This window comes from Pinus tabuliformis, chromosome 9 (assembly GCF_031772625.1).
Source record: "Pinus tabuliformis cultivar Carrire ecotype Pingquan chromosome 9, CPIR1, whole genome shotgun sequence".
NCBI classification, from domain to species: Eukaryota; Viridiplantae; Streptophyta; class Pinopsida; order Pinales; family Pinaceae; genus Pinus; species Pinus tabuliformis.
In genome coordinates, this window is record NC_142307.1 from 977,655,001 (window position 1) to 977,661,111 (window position 6,111).

The window sequence follows — 6,111 nt, forward strand, 5'->3', positions numbered from 1 at the left end:
TGTTGTCACCAAGATTGTACAGGCACCGCAACAACGCTTAGGTCAAGGGTTGTCACTCTAATCCCCGACCTCTCCCTTGTAGTTGTCTCCCAATAACAGGTTATGGGGGGTAGTCCCTATGGAAATGAGATGAAGGAAAACAAGTTGGGAACCAACTTTCCTGGGAGACACAGTTGAGTGGCCTAACCACTTGGTAAAAATTTAGCAAGATTAATGATTTGATTAGATTTAGAGTTTGAGACCAGTGCCTTATGGAGTCAAGAGTTCTTTCTTATTATAAATTATGACCAAGTAATCGGATGGACAACCATTGCTTGTACGATTAGCTAACCTATATTCTTATGCAAATCCTAGGATCTAGGTGCAATGCAAGGTCTTAACTAATTTTAATTATATGCCTAGTCTAGATGTAACCTTCCCTCAACTCTTTTGAAGCTAGGCTGCAAGGTAGGTTGTGGGAAGAAGGCCAACAAGAAGCATGCAAAGTCTGATTAATGATACCTTTTGTTAGGCTCCTATCACCCGATGCCTTCGGTGTTGCAAAGACCATGGCTCTAACGACTGCAGATCACCGTGTTAACCACCGAAGAGTTGCTAAGCCCCTCAGGCTAGGTGAGAAGGGTGGCCCTGTGTTTCTATCAACGAAGCTTATGTTTGGAGGTAAGTTTTAATGCAACTAGTTCCTATAATGCTTGTGCAATGATGATGAGTGAAGATTTGTTTGGGTTCTTTAAGTACTTAATGTAAATTATCTTATAGCAAGAGTACTTAACAATAATGATATGACAATCTTAAACAAGATAAATGCTTAAGGATACAAGTGCAAGCTTTCAACTATAGATTAATCCACAAGATGCTTAACCAATTTGTGATAAGAACTTAGAGCAATTTATCCAATTATCAATTAACCAATGGTTACAAGATGTCAACCGCAATTACCAAAGATGATTCTCAACAAGATATTTTGTGATCTTATTATTCAATGCTAACTATCAAGAGATGCTCAATTGGATTCAATCAATGCTTATAACCACAATATCTTAAATGTCAAAACAACTTTAGACAAGATTAGAAGATTTAGGGCTTGAGTGACTAAGTGCCAAGTTAACAAATTCTCAAATTCAACTCAAGACAAGCCAATGTTAGATCAATTGTAATACTTCAGAAATTCAACATGACCTATCTCAGCAGTAGGAAAATCTCTTTAGAACATTAAATCTGCCAAGCATATGAAACATAAAATTTCCCAATTATTAGCCAATGTAAAGTTTTGATTTTCAGACCTCTTAAGATGTAACGCATGATTGTTATGACAATAGTAAGAAAGTTATAACAACAATGAGGAAAATACCTTAGATCCAAGAGACAATAAGCTAATGATGACTGGATATGATCAGTGACATGCCCAATAACTTGCCAAAGTAAAATATGAGTTCTAAACCACTTTAAGATGCAATATTCAGAAATAAATCACATACGATATAACTTATTACAGCAGCAAGTAAATCAACAAATCAGTAAGTTATTGATGCTACAACAAGCGCCCAAAATGCCCAAAAGTAGAAGAAATTTGTCAAAACTAGAAAATTTAGTTTTTTGAGCCTTTTGAGGTAAATTATTCAGAAAATTACATATTTGATTTAGTGATTTACACAAAAAAAATTTCATCAGGCAAAAATTTAGATCTAAGCCAGATCTTTGAGGCCCAAGTGGCCAAATTTCTAGAAAATTCAAAGTTTGCAATTTTAGAGTATTTTGACCGACTAAATGTGATTTTAAGGCTTATGTATCACTGTTATGAAATAAAAATTATAGCAATAGCAAAACAATGAGAAAACTAGGGTTTAGAGAACAAACCCTAGGCCCAAGCCCTTGTAGATTACTTGCCTAACTTTGCCAAAATTTCTCCAATGTACTTGGCACTTGAAAACATAAGATTTGAACCAAAATTGCTGTAAAACAAATTGTTAGAGATAAAATGTCAATCCCTTGAAGAAACCATTGGTTGCAACGAGATCTAATCCTTGTAGGGCTTATGGCCTTCTTAATGCTTGCAAAATAGATCCCAAATACTAGCCTTTTAGGTTGGGTAAAGATTAGGGGCTTAAGAAAATGATTTTTTCCCTTATTTGAAAATAAGCAATCTGCAAAAATAGTGTGAAAACCCTAGACGTCTAGGGTTTTAGAGGTCTCCAATGCCATTTTCTTCCTCAATCTTGAAACAAATTTAGAATAGAAACCGAAATACCCAAAAATAAATAAATAAATAAATAGAATTCAAAACCCGAAAACCTTAAATATATACAAAAACACTAAAAACCCCCAAAACCCAAGTTAAAAATAAATAAATTTAAAAGTTAGATCTACACAATTATTTACAAGGTTTACAAATGTATGAGGGTTTTGAAATTTTGAGAAATTTTTTTTATGGAGTTTTTCCTTTGATGAATGGCTAATAACGCTTTAGAAACCCCCAATGTATACTATAGCCTTAGCGAAGTTTTAATCCACCATATAAATATTTGGAATCCAAGTAACAATGATTCTTGCGCAAGTTTGTGAATTTGGAGGCCAAGGACTGAAGTACTTGCAAACACTATGTATTTATCTCAAAAATAATATGTTAGATCACATGAGAAATCAAACCACCTAAGATTAACCCAAAACTATCAATAACATGATTTTATCTCCATCTAATGAAAAAACAGATCTTACCAATATTCAACACAACATAGAGATGTTTGTAGTCAGCGCATATCAGAAATCAATAAGCAGGAACACTTTGAATTTCACCCTAAAGTCTTTATTATGATAGAAGAAATAGTTCCCATCGGGACACTAGTTACAAAGATGCTTCAACATCAATTTTCTGTCCAGAAATTAAGATTCTAGAGACTCAAATGACTCTAATTTATAGATTTATCCTCTAAGAGGAAAAATAATGGCTAGTTTCTTTGATTCTTGTTAAAATAATCTTGGTCGTTGATAAACACATCAAGATCTTTTAATCTTGGCCCTCGAATTTTTTTTTTTATGGAGGAATTTTTGAATTTACCATTTAATTTCATTTTTATTAGCTCAAAATTAATTATTTTGATCTAGTTTCCTAAAAAAAATATGACTTTAATTTAACCACCAAGGTACAAGGGTCCAAATTTTCTTGAAATGTACAATATTCCCTTGATGGAGGACCTTTAAAAATTGATTCCTTTAGGACCCACAATTTTTTCCACTTGGAAAATTAGTTTTCCTAAGACAATTTAATTTTGACTCTATTAATTAATTTTCTAGCTTAGGATTTAATTTTTTTTTTCCAGAAAAATCAATTTACACATGAGGGGATTTAATTATTTTTCCACTCTCTAATACATAATATTTTACATTTACAACCCTCAAAGGGGGAATACACATTTGGCTTATACCATCAAGACACATAACCCGTTCGCGACACAATATGATCTAGTAGACCAAGTGATTTGTAATAAAATAATTAAGCCAACTATCTTAAATTATTCCCAAATCACTTTTACATCAGACTCGACTAAAAACACTAGGAATCACTTGAGATTTCGACAATAAATTTTTCCCTAGGTTTGGGGTTTAAGTTGGAGGGAAAAAACTATTTTGATTAGCTATGTCTAGAAACATAGGTTATCATCGAGGTTAAAAACCTCCTAGGATGGAATTCGTAATTAAAATTATAGGCTTAACTAGGTTGTTACATATACTCAAGGTCTTACTAGGATCATTTACATCATATAACTTGCAGAATGAGGAGATAATGACACATGGACTATTGATAGGTGATCCGATCCGGTTGAAAAATTTGTGTTTCCACTTCCTTGGAACTTTGACATTTTGAGTGCAACACCTGGCTCCATATGGGGACACGTTGTTTCCATGAAGTAAGGTGAGAACCCCAGAATCCCGCATCCAATAAAACAAGATTCCATAAAGTAGACAAAATCGAAATCATCATGCATATATAATAAATCTCCCTGGAATAGAAAAATTTGCTCTAACAAAACTAAAATATGAAAGACATAATATAAATACGTGAAAAAATGGCTAATGACATAAATGAAACGGAGTAGGGTTAGAGATACTATACACGATATTCCCCATGACATTATACGTTTTCAACATAATGCATATTGAGCATCTGTAAGCTTTTTGGCAGGTCTGGAGGTTGCTTCTCTAATCCTGACCCTGCATATCATGGGACTCAGTCTTATCCTAATATCGAGATGCTCTCGACATCAGATGCATCAAATCTCTTTGTTCTCTTCCTTTGCCTTTTACTTTTGTTCCTGGTGGGCTATGCTGTCAATAAGGAGACCCCTGTAGATTTCTTGTCTTGATCTAGAGTGTGTTCGGGCGAAAGATATGAAGGGCCTGAAGTATGCCCAAACTTATTCTGAATATACTCTACCAAAGGTGATACATAAGTTTTCTTAATTTATTTTCCAATCATGGCATTTTCAGTCAACTTGTTTTCAATGGGACAAGGAACCTCTTTGCAGTGAGATGAGAATCGTTCTGGCGGATTAGGAGGCTTATGATCCGTTGAAAGTTCTTTGTTCCTTTCATCATCCGATCCATGCTGAAATACCTATATCTGCAACCTTTCCATCTTCTGTAATTTTTCCATTTCTTCCAACCTCTTTTGCATGGAACTCATTTCCTTGGCATGTCTCACTATTAATTTTGTTGATCGATTTTTGTCATCACGAATCTGTCTTAAAGAGTGAAATACTTAGCTTCCAAGGCTTTGATTTCATGTTTGTGATTGTTCTCCATGGTATTTATCTTGTTAGAGTAGTTAACCTCCATGGCACTTATTATACGCAATTTCCTTTCTTCCATAGTTCTTATTTGTTGTGTGTGATAATCCTTCAGGGTCTCAATCGAGTTCTGGAGCCTATCCTCCATGGCATTCATTTGGTTGGAATGCTCATGCTTAATAGCATTGATTTCCTTGGCATGGTTTTTCTCCATGGTGATCAAATGGTCTTGCATGGTGCTCATCTGATTAGAATGATTAGTCTGCATGATTTTTAGTTCCTAAGCATGCTCCTCCTCTATAGTATCTATCATGTTATGAAAATTGATCCTTTGATTATACTGATTAACATCCATTGCATGTAACTTGTTCCCCAAAGAATTCAATCCTCTGGCGTGATCTGCAATTATTTTTTCTTGACGAGATTGCATGTCTTTGATCATTTGAGCTAATTACTTAACATGATTCTTACCATAATCTTCCATATGAAAAAAATGTGATTCCTCAATAATATTATTAATTTGGCCACTCGTCCCTACAATGCCACTACCTAGGACTCCTCTTGCAAAAGCACAAGTAGATTCCTCAAGAAAAAATTCACAAGTACTGTAATATGGCCAAGGTTGATAAACATTATCATGCATCTTATTCTTTTGAGACTCCTTCATATTAACTAGGTAGTTTTACATGACAGTGACTTGATTTTTATGCTCATGTTGCATTGTTTTAATGCTTTGAGCTAGTTCTTTAACATGATCATTTTCCTCCTTGTTTATATTTGGAATCCCAAAATTCCCAGATGCTTTCTTGTCATTTTCTATTTCCTCAACTAAAGTTTGAAAAACCATTACATTAGTGGGCTTCCTGCGCATCTATTCGTAAGAAGTGTCAGCGTCAAATTTATCAATGTAATGGTCTAACAAAAGTTTGTCAGGAGGCTTGTAACCTTGAGATAATTCTCTTGTAATGCCATTGAAGCTCCTATTAAATTCTTTGATAGTTTCATGTTCATTCTTTTTCATATTGTAAACAGTGTGAAGTAAACCCTTTTCATCATCCTTATCTCCATATTCATTGATAAAGGCCTTGATTTTAGCTTTTAGAGAATCAAAAGAATCATTAAGAAAATCATGAAACCAATCCATAACATTATATTCCAAGAAAAAGAAAATGAGATGCATCTTAATGTTTTCGTGATTATAGTTAGTATTGTTACACCACTTAACCACACAAATTTTAAATTTCTTGAAATGATTATTAGCATTAATTACACCATTTCCTTGAAAAGAGGGTAAATTATCGATGACTTTTTTCTGGTATATCATCGG